The sequence below is a fragment of the Mchenga conophoros genome, linkage group LG1, assembly GCF_057382185.1.
Source record: "Mchenga conophoros isolate Kocher_MC1m ecotype Shallow Benthic linkage group LG1, M_conophoros_male_GT1.1, whole genome shotgun sequence".
In the NCBI taxonomy this organism is placed as follows: Eukaryota; Metazoa; Chordata; class Actinopteri; order Cichliformes; family Cichlidae; genus Mchenga; species Mchenga conophoros.
Window position 1 is genome coordinate 3,461,869 of NC_140526.1, and position 23,395 is coordinate 3,485,263.

The 23,395-nt window shown below is 43.6% G+C and overlaps 1 pseudogene across 1 annotated transcript; it reads left to right on the top strand.

The window, feature by feature from the left end:
• Window positions 1–5,487: 5,487 nt before the first annotated feature.
• Window positions 5,488–22,831, top strand: LOC146582740 (protein NLRC3-like; annotated as a pseudogene). Its single transcript, XR_014893659.1, has 8 exons — window positions 5,488–5,517; window positions 15,142–15,369; window positions 15,481–17,260; window positions 18,108–18,282; window positions 18,959–19,132; window positions 20,668–20,993; window positions 21,214–21,387; window positions 22,501–22,831. The product of XR_014893659.1 is annotated as a protein NLRC3-like (transcript).
• The last annotated feature ends 564 nt before the right edge of the window (window positions 22,832–23,395 follow it).

Here is a 23,395-nt window from a genome sequence, read left to right on the forward strand (position 1 = left end):
TCGAAACGTAGAAGCTCTATAAAAATACAGTTTACGGTGTTCCACAATGTTTAGTAATTAGTCATTGTTTTGCATAAACATGCAAATCAGCACTTTTTAGCAGATTTTCGTTTCTCAGGCTGATTCTGACAGAATAAACAATTTTACCCGCAATATTTTAAAAAGAAGAAGAAGAAAAAAAGAGCACGAACTAAAAGGGAGATGAGAAAAAATAACCAAGACTGAAAGAAAACGTTTCTGGAGCTAACACACGATACATATCTCCTTCTCCTCCACTTGTCCTTGTCAGGGTCACGGGAGGGGGTGGAGCCTGTAATAGGGTGAGAGGCGGGGGACACCCTGGACAGGTCGCCAGTCTGTCTCTAACACACAGAGACAGACAACCAGCAGTGCTGGGAAGGTTACTTTTAAAATGTATCCCACTACAGATTACAGATTACATGCCCCAAAATGTATTTTGTAACGTATTCCGTTACGTTACTCAATGAAAGTAACGTATTTTGAATACTTTGGATTACTTAATATATTGTCATGCTTTTTACAGCTACATGAATGTACTATTGCTGTGTGATTTATTACTTTTACTGAAGGTTACTCTCCATACCAACACCAACTAGATGTTTAAATCTTAATATAAATGAGTAACAGTAGGTGGACATTAGGTAAGGCTGCACTTTTTGCAGTGATCTCGTATAGAAAACTATTCCACACGTATATAAAACAGGTCCGCGGCTCCAAACCGTAGTAAAGGGACCTCTGGCTAATACGTCGGGTTCGTGTCGGGCTCATAACCGAAAACTAGCTTTGCTTTGTTGTCTGGGTCAACTTTGCTAACGAGAGACAGAGAGAGGCGTTGAAAGGCTGCTCCAACCAAACGTATTGTTTCAGAGGAAAACACGAAAAAAGTGTACAGTCAAGTCTTAACAGCTTACTTACAGCTGGGCTACACTGCCCATGAGGCTACATTCTTTAGGGCTATGCCTGTAACACTCTGCCTGTTGCCTTCAAATTATTTTTGTGAATAATTTAAAAAAATATTTCTTCACGTCATTATGCGGCTGCAAGTAGAGGTGGCATGGGCTACGAGACTGAGACACAGGCATTAGAGGCTTTTAATGTGTGTTTTGTTTTGTTTCCACTGGCGAGGAATAGCCTAACATATGAAACAGGAAAATACCACCGTGTAATCCATTTATTTCAACAAAGTAACTGTATTCTGAATATCACCTTTTTAAATGGTAACTGTAACAGAATACAGTTACTCATGTTTTGTATTTTAAATACGTAACGCGTAACATGTATTCCATTACTCCCCAACACTGACAACCAGTCACACTCCTATCACACCTGTGGACAAGTTAGAATCATGTATTAACGTAACCCCACTAGCTGCATGTGTTTGGACGGTGGGAGGAAGCCAGAGTACCCGGAGAGAACCCACGCAAACACGGGGAGAACATGCAAACTCCACATGGGAAGGCCTGATATTGTTTTCAATCACAGAGCAGAAACACAGATCAGAGGTGAGATGATATAAAAACAGTATGTGGATCACTGTCATTGTTGCACCTCAGGAGGGTCAGTTAGTAGTCGGCAGCGCACAACGTACATATCACGGAGCGCAATTATGAAAGTGGCTCCTGCAAGGAGGCCATTTAACTTCATTTTCTTAATGTGCCTTTTTTTAAACACAACACCAGCCTCGTTCTTGGTGTTCAGGAATGAACACTGTTAAACTTTTTTCACGGCTTGTTTTGGAGGAAGAAGAAAAAGTAGATGCCTCAAAGTGGCCGTGAAAAACTGCAACGTGGAGCTTTGAGGCTGATTGCTTAAACTCAGAGAATACCACAAAGTTATGAGTAATGTAAATTTCATCATCTCAGATCTGCTTCGGGCTCATCCCGAAGTCCGTGTCTTACTTAGATCTTAAGATAGTCATCTACAGATTTCGAGGATCACGTTTATACACAACGTACTCTCCTCAGCTCTTTTCCTTCTTCATCCTCCTCTCCTGCCTCTTTCGTACACTCTCCTGTGAACCTTTAGATTAGTTTCTCCATCCATCCATCCATCTTCTTCCGCTTTATCCGGGGCTGGGTCGCGGAGGCAGAAGCCTAAGCAGAGAAGCCCAGACCTCCCTCTCCCCAGCCTCCTCCTCTAGCTTATCCGGGAGATATAATCTCTCCAGCGTGTCCTGGGTCTGCCCCGGGGCCTCCTCCTTGTGGGACATGCCTGGAACACCTCACCCAGGAGGCACCCAGGAGGCATCCTTGTCAGATGTCCAAACCACCTCAGCTGGCTCCTTTCGATGTGGAGGAGCAGCGGCTCTACTCTGAGCCCCTCCCGGATGGCTGAACTCCTCACCCTATCTCTAAGTGAGAGGCCAGCCACCCTTCGGAGGAAGCTCATTTCCTTGTATCCACAATATCGTTCTTTCGGTCACTACCCACAGCTCGTGGCCATAGGTGAGGGTAGGGACGTAGACCGACTGGTAAATTGAGAGCTTTGCTTTTACACTCAGCTCTCTCTATGTAGCAAGCTGCATCCTGTCCCTGAGTGCACTCCACAGGCTCGGTTACCCAAAATCAATAATGAGTAACTGACTAATAAAAGACAAAAATTTCTCTCACATCTAACTGTTGCCTCCTAAAAAATGGAGCCAAATGTTGGATGTAGAAGGTTCAGTGAGCTGAGCAGCTCAGTTAGCTCTCCTCTGTCAGTGCACCACACTGGACAGAAACACACCTGAACACACCTGGCTGATTTTAGCACAGAAAACAAAGAGAATGGGAACCAGAACAGACAAACAAGCATATCCCAAAGAGACAGAGAAACCTGTTCCTCTGGGAGTGCTGCATTACCAGTACACCGGTCTGCGGCTGAACTGGTGTATTCCCAGTGTGACTGTGTGTTGCAGTGTAGCTGGAAGGAGCTCAGAGAAATTCAGCAAGAAGCAGCCAATGAGAAACAGCTGTGCTGATGGAGTCAGAGCTAGTAACCAGCACCGCAGAGCCAAAACCACAACAGGCCAATTTGTCAGGGCCAGTTTGTCTTTTTTAGTTTCAGAGGTCAAAGGTTAGTTAAGTGAGAGAGAGAAGAGAAGAGGAAACAGGGGAGGGTAAAAAGCACAACTATTTATAGACCAGCTTCTACATAATAACTCCTCGTCCTCATTACTTTCCTTCCATTTCTTATACGTCTTTCCCCTTTCTGATTATTTTCTTCCCTTACCTCCTCATACTCTTCACTGCATCCTTCATACCTCTTCATTCCTTCCTTACTCTGGTCTTTTGCTTCCCTTCCTACTTACAGTATTTCTCATTCTTATTTATTTCCTCATCTGTCCTCCTCCTAACTAGTCACTCCATGATATGATCAAATGATGTTTTCACTGACTGGACAGATGTGAGCAGAGGTTGTCTGGAAACAAGTTTCACTGGGGACGTTTTTCAGACCCAGGTGAGTGTCCCTTCATGGGTCACTGCTTGCTGTGACTGACTGACTGACAGTCGAGTTAAAATAACCAAAGTCCTTGTGTGTGTGTGTGTGTGTGTGTGTGTGTGTGTGTGTGTGTGTGTGTGTGTTTCAACCAGTTTCATCACTTTTCTTATGCAATCACGCTGCAAGCTGTCAACCACTGAAATGCTGAAATGTGCAGAAACACTGCCACCTGCTGGAACAAACACAAACTCCACTTTTTCACATTTTTGTATTTATTTAGATTTTGCTGCTTTTGGAGCACTGAGACATGTTGTAGAAGGTATCAGAAAGCAGCATCCTCAGAATAATAAAAATTTTAAAAAACAGAGAAACAAGATTAAACTTTGTCATTTGTAGTGATTCACACGTTCACCTATAAAGTGAAAGATCCCAAACTCAGCGTCATCCAGCTTAAACATATGGAACTGCACACTGTGGTGACCCTTTGTGAATAAGGAAGCCGTCAAAAGAAGCTTCACCCAGTTACACAAAAACAATACAGCATTTTTGAATTAAACACCAATAAAAGACATGCACAGTGCAATGGATTACAGTGATAATAAACAGGTTATAAATACATACACACCTGTAATAAAGTTAGGGTTCAGACATAGACTGAAAAGTCAGAAGAATTCCAGAATGAATGGGACGAATCTGGATCAGCTGACTCTTCTCACTCACTGATTACATATTTTTTTTAATTAAGTGGCTCCTGGGGGAGTGATCTTTAGATCAACACTCACTGGGCTGAGATCATCCAGCCGTGGAAGGCCTAATCCATCGACAGATGTTCAACAGAAACAAAGAACAGCAAAGTGAGCACAGATACTGTTCTCTGCGTAGTTTGCACTCGTTTGTGCTTCTTTCTGTTTGAAATTTATTTAATATAGTTTATATGCCAGTATCCAGTGTTTTTTAATTTTTATTTTTAGCTTTGACATTCCACAGCAGCTTGTAACTGTTTTCAAAACAGAAGGATGTAAAGGGGGAGGAGCCTACACCTGATGAGACCACCTGAGTCTTGGTCCAAGTGACAGGCCAAATGGCAGCACCTGGAATTGTAGGCGATGTTCAGATCCACAAAAGCTTTACTTTACTCTACTATTACAGCAAACAGCAGCTGCAGCATATTTCACTTCATAAATGAGTTTGTTGGACTGAGTTACAAACGTTTCCCCATTTCTTGGCTTCCTGTCACATCAGCAACAGCTCATCCTCATATTTCCACGTATTCTTCACATTCTGTTGGTCATTACTGCAAACCACAGCTAACCACCGTGACACTTTATATCCAGCATCAGCAGCTGTGGTTATGTGTGTAGAATCACGGAGGTCTGAGGTCTGTGTGTGATGCCAAGTATCATCCTTTCACGCTTATTTATTTAGATTCATTTTTGTAGTATTCAGTCGAATACAGGCGCTCATCTCTCTGTAAGAAGCTGATGTCACACATCTGTGACGTTGTCTCGGGGCGGGGTAATGTTAGGTTGAAAGTGAAAGTGAAGGGTTTATGAGCTCAGACTCTATTTTACAGTCTACACAACAGAAGGACAACGAGGTGAGTGTTATTGTGTATTTATTTATGCCGTGTTAGAATAGAATAATAGAATAATCTGAGAAATAATAAAGTGACATGAAATATATATATATATATACGGTATATCGTTTCCTTATTTCATCTTTGATACTGCAGGGCCTTTACGAACAGCAGTGACGTCACCACCCACTAAACGTTCAGCTAAAAGAAAAAATTTGCAATTTCTCCAACGACAAATTAGGCCACGTGAATATTAAATAAAACCAATGAAAGATTAATATGCACGACTTTTCTCGTGGTTTTCTGGTGTTTTTCATTTCTGTCTCTGTAAAATGAACCTTTGCTGGTTTTCCTCTCAGACTGACTGGAGATGAGTGATCTGGGGGAAGATGAGGCTCCACCAGAGTCTCCAGTAAGCAGTACAAGTGTTTATCTATGAAGAGTAATAGGTCCAAAGGAGTGCCTTTAAACTTCAGTAATGAACCTCTATCACACATAAAGTAAGTGACTGTCTCTCCTTTAAACCAACTTGTTCTGCATGTATCTATGAGGAAGATTGCCTGAGTGATATATTAGATCAGTGACACTTAAATAATCCTGAATTAAAACTGGGAGCATTTCACAGCGATGGTGGTCCTTATTGACAACAACATCTTATTAAGGCTACTTTTACAAGGTACATAAATGTGAGCCATCAGTGGCTCTTAAACAACACCATCCTTTGATGCATTTACCAGCCACCAGGTCACCAGCTGACGTCTTAGCTGTAAAGTCTGAATTAGGTTGCATTTTAGCCACATAAGAAAAGAGAGCAGGAACTTGAAGATGTTTTCTTGTCCTCAACCGAAAAAGGGTGGAGTGCCCACTCCGGGTCAGAGATGAATTCCTGCCCCAAGTGGAGGAGTTTAAGTATCTCAGGGTCTTGTTCACGAGTGACGGGAGAAGGGAGCCAGAGATCAACAGATGGGCCGGTGCTGCGGCTGCAGTGATGTGGACGCTGTACCGGTCCGTCGTGGTGAAGAGACAGCCAAGCGTAAAAACAAAGCTCTCAATTTACCGGTCGATCTACGTCCCTACCCTCACCTATGGTCATGAGCTGTGGGTAGTGACTGAAAGAACGAGATTGTGGATACAAGCGGTGGAAATGAGCTTCCTCCGAAGGGTGGCTGGCCTCTCCCTTAGAGATAGGGTGAGAAGTTCAGCCATCCGGGAGGGGCTCAGAGTAGAGCCGCTGCTCCTCCACATCGAAAGGAGCCAGCTGAGGTGGTTCGGGCATCTGACAAGGATGCCTCCTGGGCGCCTCCTGGATGAGGTGTTCCAGGCATGTCCCACAAGGAGGAGGCCCCGGGGCAGACCCAGGACACGCTGGAGAGATTATATCTCTCAGCTGGCCTGGGAACGCCTTGGTGTTCCCCCGGATAAGCTGGAGGAGGTGGCTGGGGAGAGGGAGGTCTGGGCTTCTCTGCTTAGGCTGCTGCCCCCACAACCCGGCCCTGGATAAGCGGAAGAAGATGGATGGATGGATGGATAGAAGATGTTTTCTTTCAAATCTAGTCTCTTACATACATTTTAGCATTAAAATTTTCACTTTAAAGAAAAAAATTGGGATGCAGCCACCTGATTTGCTCAGATTTCAGAGACATCTGAATGTTCAGCTTCTTTTTTTTTTTTTCTTTTTTTTTTGCCTGTCCCATTTGGCTCTTTTGCCATCAGAATTGTTGTCTAAAGGCAAATAAAGATGCCCAACGGATTTACTTTACCAAACTGACCATCCCAGCCTTGCCATAATGGTCCATTTGATTCACCTTTTATTGTTTATTTTATTTTCACTTACTGAATACGGGACAGACTTGACTGGGGGAAAGAAGGGGAGAAAGAAAGAGGGAAAGAGAAACAGCTGAGAAGAGGGACGGGGGAGAAGGGCAAAAGACAAAAACCAACAGAATGAGCAGGAAAAAAAAGAAGAAAAAAAATGCATATATCAATCACCTGGGTCACCTGCTGAGAAAGAAAAAAGAAAACAAGCAGAAGAGAACAAGAGTAATAGAATAAACAACATCACAATGATATATGGGAATATGACAGTAAATACTAAATATTAAACATTATTGTGCAGCACATAAGATCAACAGAACACAGTGTGCTTTGAGGTAGGAGCCAAAAAGGGTGTAGTTTGTGGGTGTGATCACCCGTGTGTACACCTGTGAGCATGGACGCGCTTGTTTTTTGTTTTTTTAAAAGGTTCCTTCATGTAATGATCTGCTAGGGAGTGTGGGGGGGCCACAGCCCCGTCCTCCAGGGTATGAAGCAGGTATGGAGGAGATCAAAACTCCAGACATCCAGAGGCCCCCAGAACACAAGAGACCAAGGAAGACCAACAGAGGGGCAGCCGCGCCACTGTCCCAGAAAGAGCTGAGGAGAGTCCCAGATGAGGGCTCACTCAGCAGCCGCGGAGCAGAAGCCAGGGGGGGTTGCAGTGACGCGCCCGTGAGCTCCGCCGGCAGCCAGCCGTGCCTGAGTGACCGAGCCCCAGGCCGAGAGGCCAGGGGCACCCCACCTCCGAAGTGGCCCGAGCGAGCCCCAGGCTCCAGGCCCCGATAAGCGGCCGCCAAGGAGTGAGCCGGTGTGTAACTGGACGCCCATCCCCGGACACAAAGAACCACCAACGCACCGATGTCTGAGGGGGTCCGCCACTGGCAGGGGAAGTGGTGGTAGGGGGAGATAGGCCTCCAAACCTTGGAGGGCCTGAGATGTCCCCAGAGAGGTGGCGCCTGACACCCAACCTGACATATAGACACAGACATACAGGCACACACAGATACAAACATCCATTCCCACCCTCATGCTCTCATATGCACTTACTCCACACTCAACCAACGTGGAGACAGACATAAAGAGACGCTGTACACACGATCACACTCCCCAAGCGTACTCTACAAACCGGGCCTAGGTACCCTTGCCCCTGGAGGGGGGAACTGCACCCAGACCCAGGTGGTGTTACCCTTTTCCCTGCGGTGGGGGGAGGCAGACCGCCCCGACTCCGCAGCAGCAGGGAGGCCCCACACTCCAGACCGCAGTCGGACGGCCAACTCCTCCTCCTAGCCCCCCCGCTCCAGCAGGTCGCAGAGAATGGGGGTGAGAGAAGACTCCAAACCTCCCTCCACCCGCTCATTGTAGTGTTGATGCATGTGTGTTCTAAGGTGCATTTAAAACCCAGGAGGGCTTGGAGCTACCTGCCAGAGAGCAGCAGGTAAGCGCATGGTCCCTCCTGCTAGCCCTCAATGTCTACGTGTATTTAACATTGAGAGGTGGGCAACGACGCCAGGGGTGGGGTGTACACCCTGATGGTACTTTGGATTCCGTGTATCGTGCCCACCCCCAAGATCCTATATGTATGCGTAATGCGAGTGTGAGTAATGTGAATGTCTAAGTTGTGGGATAAAATTGAGGCAGAGGCAGCCAGAAGGGGACGGGGGGGGGGGGGGGGGTAGCCTCCTCTGCACCCTGGTGACATACCCCTACTCCAAGGTCCTGCATGTGTGGGTGGTTGTGGTGGAGTGGGAAGAGGGAGGCAGCTGGAGATGGGGAGGGAAGGAGGGGAGGGGCAAGTGACCCCTCCCTGGGGCCAGCTCCCCCGCTGACCCCAGTAGGCACCCCCATACTCCGCGACCCACCAGGGAAAGGGGGCCCAGGCCCATCCAGACCGGGGCCCCAGCGCAGCAGCGCCTCCCGGCCCCACAGAGCCCGGGACAGTCCACCCAACCCCACCGCAGAGAAAACTGCACCCACCCCACCATCCACTCTTCTTCCAGACTACATAAGACAATAAACACCCAGGCTGAGATCTTCCTCCACCTCTCCTGTATCTCCCCCTCCTGCAGAGAGAGCCCCTGAGGAGAGGAAAGCTCCTGCAAGATGTGACAATCTTCCCCACCAGTTGAAGAGCCCCCCAGGTGGCTCGATGCACCGGCGGCACCCTGCTCCAGGGCTGGGCCCCCATGCACCCACCCGCCCACAACCCCGGCAACACACCAACCAGGACCCAAGCCCCCGAGGCCCGGCCCGGGCCCCAGCCCAGAGACGGAGCGCCCCCAGAACCTCACACCCATCCCAGACCCACCCAGGGGCAGCCAGGCTACCAGGTCAGTAACCCACGTCCGTCAGCACAGACCCTCCCCTAGCCCCGCTGCACGCAGCCGCGAGGAAACAGTCACCTGAGAGCCAACAGAGCCCCTAACCGGACATGACCGCTACCCCGGGTTGAGCCCCCCAAGGAAGATGCCTCCGGGGAACCCCCCGACGCCCTAAGCCTATCCCTACCCCCACACCAATCACAACAGTGAAGGCGGGACCAAACTATGACCCCCCACCCCCACTAGGTGATGGAGCTGATCAAAGGGGCCCAGAGCAATTGATCTGATGTGGTGGCAGAGGCTGTATCAAGACTAATGTAATCTAATAGATAATTTCTATATTGGTTAGAATTAAGATTATTTTTATTTTTCCAGTTCATGAGGACCATTTTCTTGGCTATGCATAGGGCAGTGAAAACCATATGGGCGATATTCTTTTCTGAAGTGACATTATCTAAGCTGCCCAACAAACACACTAAGGGGGAAGTTGGAATGTTACATTTCAGACACTTCGATAAGTCTTCACATATCTCGCGCCAAAACTTCTGAACTGGTGGACAGAACCAAAGAGCATGGATGTAATTGTCCGGTGAATTGGTTTGGCAGTGTGAGCAGTTGTTGGTAGACGTAAAGCCCATCTTGAACATCCGATGACCTGTATAGTGCACTCTATGTAATATTTTGTATTGAATTAATTGAAGACTGGGATTTCTAATTAGATGAAAGGTTCTTAAGCAAATCTGAGACCAGAAGTTTAGGTCTAAGTTAACTGATAAATCCGCTTCCCATTTTGCAATAGGAAGTGATATTGATTCATCTGTTTTAGAAAGCATTCTGTATATTTTGGATAGTAATTTGGGGGTTTTAAGAGTAAGAAATTGAACCACACTTGGTGGTGTTTGTAGTTCAACTTGACCCGGTTTAAATTTCTTTTTTACTATGGATTTAATTTGTTGATATTCTAAAAATCTTTTCTTGTTGATCCCATATTGTGTAACTAGTCCGTCAAATGAAATAAATTCTGTTCCTTCTAGTATATGTTCTAAATATTTGATTCCTTTACCACTCCAATCTGAAAAGTTTATCATATTATTGTTTTGTAATATGTCAGGGTTGTTCCAGATAGGTGTACGTTTGCATGGGATTAATGAAGACGCCGTCAATTTTAGAAACTCCCACCATGCTGTCAGAGAAGAGCTGATGTTGTTGCTTTTAAAGCATTCATGTCGTTGGATGTTTGAGCTGATAAATGGTAGGTCTGAGATCTCTAGATTATTGCAGAGTGCTTGTTCTACATCTAGCCAAGGTTCATCTAAGAGGGTATGTTTTAGCCATCCTGAGATAAACTGAAGCCTGTTGGCTAAGAAGTAGTGCTGAAAGTTAGGCAGTTCTAGTCCTCCTTTATCCTTGGTCTTTTGTAGTGTTTTTAAGCTTATACGAGGGGGTTTATTTTTCCAAAGGAATTTGGACATACATGAATCTAGAGATCTGAACCAATCTTGTGGCGGTTTAGTTGGGATCATTGAGAATAAATAATTTATTTTTGGTAAGACCATCATTTTTATAGCGGCAACCCTTCCCATGAGTGATATGGGTAGACATTTCCACCTAGCCAGATCACCTTCTACCTTCTTTAAAAGTGGGATGTGGTTTAATTTAGTTAGATCTGCAAGCTTGGGAGAAACATTAATACCTAAATATTTTATATTTCCCGATTGCAGTGGTGTAGAAGAGGAATTATGGAGGGAGCAATTAATCGGTAGGACTGTAGATTCTGACCAGTTAATTGAGTAATCTGATATTCTTGCAAAAGAGTTTATCAATTCAATCACCCCAGAGATATTGGTTTGTGAATTTTGGAGAAAGAGTAACACATCATCCGCATAAAGGCTGATTTTATGTTCCACGTTCTTGCATTTTATGCCCTTAATTACTGAATTCTGTCTAATTGCTGCTGCTAGTGGTTCAATAAAAATTGCAAACAGTGAAGGGGAGAGTGGGCATCCCTGCCTGGTGCCCCTCAAGAGACAGAAGCTGGAGGATGTCTGGTCATTTGTTCTAACACAAGCTGTTGGGGAATTATATAATATTTTTAACCAGTTTATGAAAGAGGATCCAAAACCAAATTTGTGTAAAGTTGCAAATAGAAATTTCCAGTTAACTCTGTCAAATGCTTTTTCTGCGTCTAAAGAGAATATTGTAGTTTCTAGGTTTTTACTGTATGAGTAGTCTATCAAATTAAGTAATCTACGTGTATTTGTTGATGAGTGCCTACCTTTTATGAAACCAGTTTGGTCAGGATGAATTAAGAGGGGGGTTATTTTCTCCAGTCTCTTTGAGAGAGCTTTGCAGATTATTTTAAGGTCTGCATTTATAAGGGATATTGGACTATAGCTTGAGGGATATACAGGGTCTTTGCCTGGTTTTAGCAGGAGATTAATGTTTGCAGAATTCATATTTGATGGAAGTCTGCCCTTTTCTTTAATTTCCAACAACGTTCTGTAGAAAACTGGTGCTAGAATCGACCAGAATTCTTTGTAGAATTCTGCAGGAAAGCCATCTGGACCTGGAGCCTTATTATTGGGCATACTTATCAGGGCTTCCTGGAGTTCAGCTGGTGTCAGTGGTGAATCCAGTGCCATTGCTTGAGTGTCCAATAATTTTGGAAGAGTTATGTTGTCCAAAAACTGATCAATTTCTTTTTTAGATGGTTTATTTGTGGTGAATACAACGTTTTATAGAAATCCCTGAAAATGTTGTTTATTTGTATCGGTTCATATATTGTGTTCCCAGATGAATCTTGAACAGCACATATAGTTGTTTTTTCTTTATTTATTTTTAGCTGGTTTGCTAGAAATTGACCGGATTTATTACCATGTTCATAATTTTGTAGGCGTAGTCTTTGTACTAAGAATTTTGTTTTTTTATCAATTATCTCATTTAATTCTAGTTTTGTTTTGCGTATTTTGTTCAATGTTTCCTGATCTTGGTGGGACGCGTAGGCTTCTTCTAGTGATTTGATGTTTTTTTCTAATTCCTGAATATTTTTGTTTTCTTTTTTCTTTTTATGTGATGAGAAAGAAATTATTTTACCTCTCATCACAGCTTTCCCTGCTTCCCATAGAACAGAAGCTGATGTTTCGGGAGTGTCATTATAGTCCAAATATGAAGTCCACTCTTTTTTAAAATATTTAATAAAGTCTTCATCTTTAAGTAGTGATATATTAAATCTCCAGTTTTTTCTTGGCGTAGTATTATTCTTGTGCATTAGTGTTAAAGATACAGGACCATGATCGCTGACAGCTATAGGATGAATCTCAGTGTCTGAAATGTCGTTCAGCAGTGAGCTGCTGACCAAAAAATAATCCAGACGAGAGTAGGAGTGATGGACATGCGAGAAAAAAGTATATTCCTTACTGGTGGGGTGAAGGGAGCGCCATGCATCGCAAAGACCAAAGTCGCTCATATACTGTTTGATTATATTTATGGACTGCCAATTACGCTGAGTTCCCGCTGTATTGAGCCTATCCATGTCTTCATTTAGTCCAAGGTTGAGGTCACCTCCAAGAACAAGTGTGCCATCTAAGTGTTCAGAGAGTGCACTGAAAAAACCGTGAAAGAATGAGGGATCATCAACATTTGGACCATATACACTTGCAATGCATAGCTTTTTATCAAGTATAGATAGTTTAATGATTAAGAATCTGCCCTCTGGATCTATAACTGTATCGAGTACTGTGAAATTAATATTTTTATGTATTAAAATTGCTACTCCCCTTTGTCTAGAATTATAACAAGCTGAGAACACATTAGGAAACTCAGGTGTTTTAAGTTCATTCGAACCTCTAAGAGGTCTGTGGGTCTCTTGTAAAAGGACAACATCCGCCTGTAGTTTTTTGAGTTGGTTAAATATTTTTAACCTCTTTTCTCTGGAGCCAGCTCCATTTATATTCCATGTAATGAACCTCAGTGTACCCATAGATGTTTGTGTATAACTAGGGATGTATGCTGTGTGCGTCGCTTAGACAGGTGGAGAGAATACGTCACTTGTTCATAAATAAAGAGAAGGAGAGAGAGAAAAAATGTGTGGCGAGATGCTCCCTGAGTCTGACTTTGTGTATGCATAGTTACTAATATGAGTAGGCTTGGCTTAAGTGTGTGTATCCTAAACGACATTTTACTTCTGACTGAAGTAAAATGTGCTGCCGTTGAGCGCATGGTGTGTATGTGTCGAAATAAAGGATGTTTGTGGATGAGTGTCGAAGCAGGTGATCGAGGCAGTGAAAGGAATAAAGAAAGAAACCAAGGACAAGGGTGAGCAGCATAAAACCAAGAGAGGGAAAAGAGAGGAGGAAAAAAAAAAAACGAGAAGAAAAAAAAAACAAAAACAAAACGTAAACATTCCAATTAAATCACTGACGGAGAGTGACGGTGTTAATTCTGCTATGAAATCACACTTTAAGATGCGATTTGATGCTGGTAAGTTAAACAGATGTTAATGCAAGTTAGTGTGAGTGGATAGGGAAATGGTGTAGCTGATTCTTATCTGGTGTGAGGTTAATACAGCCACGGAGTGATGTTGGGGTCGCGGTGGAGCTGTCCGTCCACGTACAGCCGGTCCACAGCGATGACAGCGCGGGAGCCCTTCTGGATGAAGCCGCGTCGGATTGGGAAGAGGACCCTGCGTCGTTCCAAGATCTCTTTGGGGAACTGGTCGTTCACGCTGAAGTCCGTTCCTTTTAATTCCCTGCCGCGGCTTTTCACATGATGCTTTTGTTTGAAGTGGCCGAATTTGGCCACGATAGGACGTGGTCTCCCGGCCGTAGCCCGAATGGGGCCGAGGCGATGTACCCGATCGAAGACAATGTTCTTCACAGTGTCCTCCGGCAGCTTCAGGTGGGTTTTGATGAAGCTTTTTACCGTGGTCTCCGCGTCCTCTCCAGCAGCTTCTGGAATACCAGAAAATACCAGATTATCACGCATGCTACGAGCTTGTAGATCGATAACGGTTTCTTTTATTTTTTTATTTTCTCTATTGAGCTGGGTAACATTATCTGTGAGACATTTCACCGACTCCCTTAGCGTGGCATTTTCAGCAGCAAGCGTTTCCACCTGCTGCTGGCTGTACTCCAGGGATTCTCGCAAGCATTTAAATTCTCGGTGAAGAATCTCCACCAAGGACAGCCTTGCGTCGAAACTGGACAATCGCTTGTCGATTGACTCCAGTATGTCGGCAATATCTTTGCCGGCTGGCGATGTTGAGCCGGGGGAATCTGCCGGGCGTTGTCTTTTCGACGACGGCGTCTCAGGTTTGGCCGGGGAAGCTGCACACTGGGTCTTCTTCATCACGAGATCCTGAAAGCACTGATCAATATAATCTTGGAGAGTCTCTAAACTCTCCTCGTTGTTCTCCAGGGTGTTGGAGATTATTTAGACAAATAGTGTTAGTTATAAGACAATTGATAAGTGTATTTGGTAATACTGAAGCTTAAATGAATTTGTTCAGATCTAAACTACCATTTGCTTTAATTTTCCGCCAAAATCTCCGGCGTCTGACGTCAGTTACAACATGAGTCGCTTACCTTGTCCGTTCAGCTTCTTTATAACATGTGTCTGTGTTTGATGATTGGATGGATCATTAATACAACACATGCTCCTGTGATGCTGAGATTGGGTTACAGACTGAATGAACACTTTTTAAAGCTTTTACTGTACAGCTCTGTTCAGAGTGAAGGAATCTATCTGCACATGAAATCTGCTCATTGAAAATTGTCCCCAGTGTCCAGTAACAGGAACACGTGCCAGGCACAGAGCAAAACCCAGGATACAGGATCCAGCCCTCTGTCTATACGTTACTATTATTGTTATAATTTCATTTTATGTTTTTATTTAAAAAACAATATTTTCCCTGTAAGCCAGCGCTGGTATTAAACTTTTGTTTTTGACTATGTATTTTATCAGTAAATGGAATAATTTTTCGTTTGTGTCCAGAGCGAAGAAGACAAGCAATGTTCGAGGAGCAGCTGTCCTGCTGTGCTTTGTGTCAGGACGTCCTGAAGGATCCGGTCTTCACCAGCTGTGGACACTGGTTCTGCAAACAGTGTGTCTGTTCATACTGGGACCAGTGTGCTTCATCAGGAGACTTCTTCTGTCCCCAGTGTGGAAAAATCCCCACAACAGAAGCTAAACGGCAGACAGCCAGTGAACCCAAAGTGCAAAGTACGATTGAACATCTGTCTGCTGATAGACTCATTTCTGAAAACTCGACTTCTTGTGTTATGTAGGAGTTTTTTTTCTCTTTAGTCTCATTGATTTTCTGTCTTTCAGCAGATGTTGGTCTGCAGGAGGTTTTAGATGAACATAAGATCAGTCTGAGGAGGAGATGCGAACGTGTGACTGAAGGAAGTTATGAAACAGGAAGTAGAACCCTCCTCAGCAGGAGCTACACTGAGCTCTACATCACAGAGGGACAGAGTGAAGAGGTTCATACCCAACATGAGGTGAGGCAGCTGGAGACAGCTTCCAAGATGGAGGCTCTTGATGACACTCCAGTCAGGTGTCACGACATCTTTAAAGCCTTACCTGACCAACAGAGACCCATCAGAGGGGTTCTGATGAACGGCGTCGCTGGTGTTGGAAAAACCTTCTCAGTGCAGAAGTTCACTCTGGACTGGGCAGAGGGCTTGGAGAACCAACATGTCAGTGTTGTGGTTCTGCTTTCATTCAGGGAGCTGAACCTGATCAGAGATGAGCAGTACAGTCTTCTGGAGCTGCTCCATGTTTTCCATCCAACATTACAGAAGGTCACAGCAGAGAAGCTCGCTGTCTGTAAACTTTTGTTCATCTTTGACGGCCTGGATGAAAGCAGACTTTCATTGGATTTCACCAACAGGAAGCTGCTGTCTGATGTCACAGAGAAGTCATCAGTCAGCCAGCTGCTGACAAACCTCATCCAGGGGAATCTGCTTCCCTCGGCTCTTGTCTGGATAACTTCCCGACCTGCAGCAGCCAATCAGATCCCTCCTACATGTGTTGACAGGGTAACAGAAGTACGAGGCTTCACTGATGCCCAGAAGGAGGAGTACTTCAGGAGGAGATTCAGTGATGAAGAGCTGTCCAGAATCATCTCCCACATGAAGACATCCAGGAGCCTCCACATCATGTGTGCTGGATCCCTGCTACAGTTCTGGAGCACATGTTGACTACAGAGCAGAGAGGAGAGCTGCCCAAGACCCTGACTGACATGTACTCATACTTCCTGCTGGTTCAGACAAAAAGGAAGAAGAACAAGTACCTCGAGGGACATAAGACGAGTCCACAGGAGCAGACAGAGGCTGACAAGGAAGTTCTCCTGAAGCTGGGAAAGCTGGCGTTTCAACATCTGGAGAAAGGAAATATCCTTTTCTACCAAGAACACCTGGAGCAGTGTGGGCTGGATGTCACAGAAGCCTCGGTGTACTCTGGAGTTTGTACAGAGATCTTCAAACGAGAGTGTGAGATCTTCAAGAAAGCAGCCTACTGCTTTGTTCATCTGAGCATTCAAGACTTCCTGGCTGCAGTCTATCTGTTCTACAGTTTCACCCACAGAAAGACAGAAGTGCTCCAGGACTTCCTGGAGAGAGATTGCGAATACAAAAACAGCTCCCCATCTATGGATGTCTTTCTACAGAGAGTCATGAAAAAATCCCTTCAAAGTAAAAATGGCCACCTGGACATGTTTGTTAGCTTCCTTCATGGCTTCTCTCTGGAGTCCAACCAGAGACTCTTAGGAGGTCTGCTGGGTCGGACGGAGAACAGTCTAAAAAATGTTCAAATAGTCATGAACAATCTGAATGAGATGAACAGTGATGAAATGTCTCCTGACAGAAGCATTAACATCTTTCACTGTTTGATGGAGATGAAAAATCTCTGTCCATTAGGAGATCCAAGAGTTCCTCAAGTCAAAGAACAGATCAGATAAGAAACTCTCTGACATCCACTGTTCAGCTTTGGCCTACATGCTGCAGATGTCAGAGGAGGTTCGGGATGAGTTGGATCTGAGGAAATACAATGCATCAGAGAAAGGAAAACGGAGACTGAGCCCAGCTGTGAGGAACTGTAAAAGGGCTGGGTGAGTCCAAATGTGATTAACATTAACAATTCAGACAGTATAATTCAAAGTAGGTTCATTTTTTTTATATCGTCCTGATGATATAATCATCCAGGTAAGGGAATTCCATCTGGACGTAGTGTACTAAACAGTACATTTGCACAATGAGCAAAATAACACCACTGACTAACAATGAGGTCAGTTTCATGATCATTAATTGTCATGACCATTGATCAATGGCCTCCAGCGCCATTCACAGACAGATTAACATCTATCAGCTTAGTCTATTTCAGCATCCTACAAGTATTTAAAAATCATCAGATTTTGATTATCTACAAAACATATGGTAACCCATTTCCCCTCTTTGAACGTAAGTATCTAATATTAACTATCAATTTCACATGCTTTGTTTACATCACCAGTCTCTAAATGACTTCTGTGGTTTAAAAAGAAAGAACCCATGTGTATGCTAAGCACAAGTCTGTCACAGAGAACACCATTAACCAAAGGTCTGAAAAACATTTAAATTCCATCCTAAATTTATACATGACTCTTGCAGCAAACAAAGATAATCGTTCACAACTGGAATTGTTTAATGAGTAACCCAGTACAAAAATCACATTAACACAGTGGCCAGTAAAAATGTTATTTGGATCCAGATGATAACTTTTTGGAGCCAATTGCAGAATCAGGTCATGTAAACAAACTGTGCACAGCCTGAATGCAACTTAAGTCCCTTCTGCAGATTAAAGCTAAACAATTATTAAAATAATTAAAAGAAAGAAGATAAGCTGACATGTTAGTGGGATATGTTCAACTGTCATCAAATGTGTAAAGTAGATCTAAAGGGTAATGTTTGTCCTTACAGACTTTGTGGCTGCAGACTCTCAGAGACTCACTGTGAAGTTGTGGCCTCAGCTCTGAAGTCCAGCCCATCCCATCTCACACAGCTGGACCTGAGTTACAATGAACTGCAAGATTCCGGAGTGAAGCAATCTTTCTGCTGCATTGGAGAATCCAAACTGTAGACTGGAGCACCTGAGGTCAGGTCACAGACTTTAGTTTAATAAGATTTGGGCCAATGGCCAAGTTTTGTGTGTTATGGCAGTCTAATCTGGTCTTCCTGTTCTTAAATATAACCAGTGGTTTGCACCCTGTTGTAAATTTTATTTGTACATTGTACATAGAAGGCATCTCTTGAGTGTAGACTTTGACAAAGATACGCTTTGAGGATGTTCTTGACTTGGGTAAATGTTGTGAGTCATATCTTCTTCACCAGGGAAAGAATTCTATCAGTATCCACTCTTCTGTGGTTTTCCAGGAATTTTTGCTATTGCTGAGCTGAAAATTGCATCATGTCATTTTTAACAATATATCAGATTGTTAATGTGGCCACACCTAAAGGTTCTACTATTTTTCTGATAGATTTTTTTAGCCTGACAAATGCCTACATATATCATATGTAATATATACAGCTTTTATGTGTGAGCTGATACTAATTTTGCTATGAGACTTGACTGAGGACAGCAGCATGTTTGTTGATCTGTGTTGACATGAGTTATTGTTCAGGAGTTTGAACCACAATTGCAAAAGGACAAGGTCACTCTACTCATTTATGGAAATCTTACTGGTTATTTATAGCAATACTGAACTGCACAATTAAAAATGTAAATGTTTGTGCAATAACTGGATTCTTGATTCTTGTTATTCTTACTTTAGATTGAAGGGCTGCAGGTTGTCAGAGTTCAGTTGTGCATCTCTTGGCTCAGCTCTGAAGTTCAACCCATCACATCTGAAACATCTGGATCTGAGTGACAACATGCTGCAGGACTCAGGAGTGAAGCAGCTGTGTGGTTTTCTGGAAAGCCCGGAGTGTAGACTGGAGACTCTGAGGTAAAATTCAAAATCTTGGTCTGTCTGCAGAATTTGTTCAAAGTTTTGTCTAAAAACTAATTTTCATTTTATTTGTATTGAAGTCCAAATGACTGTCTGCTCCTCAAAGAGGAGCTTATAAAGAAGGTTTATAACATTCATTAGCACACTGTACAAATTAAATTAATTACTGTGCCTAACATGGGTTGTACTCAGTGGTTGAGAGGAGAGGTAGAAACACTTAGCAGGACAGTCAGAAAAACTCACGACCACACTGGTACTGGGAATTCCACAGTGCTTGTCCTTTAATGCACACTCTCTTAATCAACCTTACAAGGCCCAGTCTAACGGCTACTGTTTATCATACATGAAGCACAGTGTTTCTACAACCCGTAACGTTGCAAATTGTTAGAGGGGTAAAACATATAAAGTCCGTGTCTGTCCACACTCTCACGTGCTAGCACATTGCTCTCATACTCCACAGAGGGCAGTGGCGCATATTTCTGACCTTAAATTGTCTTAAAGAGACACCACACCATTGTGACTGTTACAAGCTTATCTCTGCGGTTGAGAAATTTATTGTTAGTGTTCTCTGAGGGGTATTCGCTTTACTAGCCCAATGTTATACACTTGTTATCTTCTCTACAAGTTAAACACATTATTACGTTATTAAATAATAAGTTTTGTTTGGTAACAACAAGTAATTTCATCTTCTGCTGAATACATTTGCAGGTTGGCTTATTCACCCTTTCAGAATAATCCCTTATCTCCTTTTTCATTTCTGCTATGGTGCCATAATCCTGATATTTTTTTTAATGAAAAACTCCTTTAAGATGTTCATTGCAGCCAGTATAGTGTCTGTTTTCACGACCTTTCATACTACTGCTTTACACACTGAGCTTTGTCACCTCGACTGTTTTATTGTTTTCCTTTTTTTCCATACTCTTGCAAGGTTGGCATCCCAGTATACTATTATTGTGATACTTCAAATAATACTCAGAAGAGCAATGCAAAAAATGTCTTACACAGTGGATGCCCTAATTTTAAGTCATAATTGATTCAGTTCAATTCAGTTCCATTTTGTTTGTTTATATAGAGGCAAATCACAACAACAGTTGCCTTGCAGAATTTTATATTGTAAGGTAAAGACGCTACAATAATACAAAGAAAACAGAGAAAACCCCAACAATCATATGACCTCCTTTGTGCAAGCTCTTTGGCAAGAGTGGGAAGGAAGAACTCCCTTTTAACAGGAAGAAACCAGGCTCAGGGAGGGGCGGCCATCTGCCACAACCAGTTGGGGACCTATGGGCCTATGTTGTTTATTTTCTTTGAATGGAACTGACCCAGAGCCAGCTTTTATTTGTTTGTTCATACACTTCCTTCCAAATTTAGTTTGGAAAATGTACTTGGCATAATAAAGGTTCAGTGGCCATTTGATGAAGAGTTTGATTTGGGTCACTACAGTAATGCTGTAAATATGCACATGTAAAACCTGAAAACCCTGGATCAAATTATCTGTGATTTTAATGTATATAATTTTTTTTCTTATTCAGACTGATTCGGTGCAATTTGTCAAGGACCAGCTGTTCTTCCCTGGCTGAAGCTCTGAATGCAATCCACTCCTATCTGAAGCTTCTGGACGGGAGTGAAGCACCTGTGTGGTTTTCTCAAGAGTCCACAATGCAGACTGGAGACTCTGAGGTTAGACACCATGTTTTAGTTGTACACTAGGATGAATATGATATGAAGTCTCAGCTCTGAAGTCCAACACCTCCCATCTGAAACATCTGGACACGAGTGACAACAAGCTGCAGGATTCAGGAGTGAAACAGCTTGCTAGCCTTGTGGAGAGTTCACACTGTAGGCTTGAAACTCTGAGGTCAGTTTACTTTTTTATCTGTTGCATCCATTATCCTTATGTAAGGACATCTGGATTAAGTGGATAGAAGCTGATAAGATAACAGTCCATAATTACAGAAAGCTAGAAAAAAAAAAGCTTATTGGTTAGGAATAATTATTCTTGAGCTGCACATTTAGAACCTGAACACATCTGGTTGGATTATCAATTATTTTATCTCCACATTTTATTCTTTACTCAGATTAAGGGGCTGTGAATTGTCGGAAACCAGTTGTTCTTATCTGGGCTCATCTTTGAAGTCCAACCCCTCCCATCTGAGACATCTGGACCTGGGTCACAACATCCTGGAGGATTCAGGAGTTAAGCAGCTGTCTAATCTCATGAAGAGTCCGCATTGTTTACTGGAGATTCTGAGGTCAGTAAACGATGGTAGTCGGTCCACGCGGTTTTCAGGAACACTGAACTGAAGTTAGTATCAACCCTTCGGCATTTCCTGTAAACCTGCAGGCTTTCATGAGTACAACTGAGAGGAGAACAGTGATAATAACTTATGTCAAGCAGTCACATTCAACCAGAAGCTTGCTGTGGTCTTGTGTTTAAGTTGATAACCAGACAGTTGCTTTTGTTGTGTCCGAGAGAGGTCCAAGTCCAGAGTTTTGTGTATTACTGTTAAAAGCGGAACAAATATAGGACTGGGACCAGGGGACATCAGTCAGTGGTGGACAGATCAGCAGGAAATGTCAGTTTGGGGTAATGACAGGGCCGTGTGCGGGAGTGCTGTACGCCAAATGCCAAATTGGCGGACAGCAAACAGCGTCCCCAGGCGTTGAGGTGGAGCCCGTCTGCCCCAAAAAGATGCCTCCTCTCCCAGAAGGCATCAAAATTGTTAATAAAACCCACACCGTGGGAGACACAGGCAGAGGAAAGCCAGGTGTTAAGGCTGAGCAGCCGGCTGAAACTGCCTATCCCTCTGTGGGGGTGGGCCCGGAGATAAAAGCACTCACCTGCAACTGACCAAGGAGGCTGAAGAGTTGGAGGAAGTCCAACTTCAGCAGCTCAGATTGCTGTTTGGGGATGTCATTGGTGCCGATGTGGATGATGAGCCGGTTGGCCTGTGGGTGGGACGCCAGGATGTTGTGAATTCTGTCCACTATGTCAACAACGGTGGCTCCCGGGAACGACAGCGTGAGCGCCCCCCTCATCCGCACGTTCCTGACAATGGAATCCCCGAGGACCAGCATGGAGAGAGGAGGTGCCACCGGGGGCTGCTGGCCCTAACAAATTTCTGCAGTAATGAAGCCTGTGGGGTGCTCAGTTGATTAGACTTGATGCTAAAAGCATCTGCAGGTCTGTGAGCCTCAAGCTCAGCATGTTCACACCAACATGTTAACATGAAGAACTAAGAGAGCGCTAGCTACACTGCACAGCCTCTCCACTGCTGCTCTGAAGAGATCTGAACCTCTGCTGTATTTTATACTGGATGTGCTGCACATAAACACTTATTCAGTGTTTCTTTTTCTCTCCACAGATGGCTGCCATTTTGGTAAATGGGGTAATGCATGTGCTGAGAGAAGATGAACTGAGTCCACAGATCCACAGAGGTCGAAGCAGCAGCAGTTTGTGCATAGAGTCTCTCACTGTTCCATGTTACTGGGATGTGGTGTGTCAAGTAGAGCTCCACCCATCAGTCACTGATATAAGAATCGGAAGAAACGCATAAAACTATGAGTGCTGCAGTGCAAAATGTAGACAATGTAGAGCCAACCATGTGAACTCCACCATGGAAGGATAAACTGTAATTATACCCATGATATCATTGTATCATACAAGAAGCACCCTGTGTGTTTGCCAGGCCAGCAGTGCTTCTTTGCTTTGCTCATGTATAAAAAGATGGACATGTATGATCATTTATAATTTATTTCTTTTATTTTCATTATAATACTGTATATGATCAGGTGATGAAAATTTCTGTTCATAAACAGCAAATAAATGAATAATAAACATGTATTTATTGTTCTTCTTCTCTTCATCTACATACTCACTGTATAAGACAAAGTGATGGGTTACAGGCACTGTTAGCATCACTGTCTGACATTTAGTCACAATTGTCTCAAAGTCCCATTGCGCTAAAAACTGCTTAACATAGATGTAATGTTGCCATTTGTTTTAAGATCAGCTACTGCACATCATTTATATAACTTGTAAGCATGTGAGTGACATAAAAATAATTCCTAAAAGCTTCATAGATGTTGATAAAGTTTAATCCAGCTTGATTGATGCCTCTAGCAGGAGTTAGGGAACAGACATACATATTTATGCTACAATGATTATGGTAAGATTATACCTGGGATGTCAGATTGACTATGACAGTGTGCATATGTAGGTTGTGTGTAGCTTTACATCATTTCCTTAGGGATTAATAA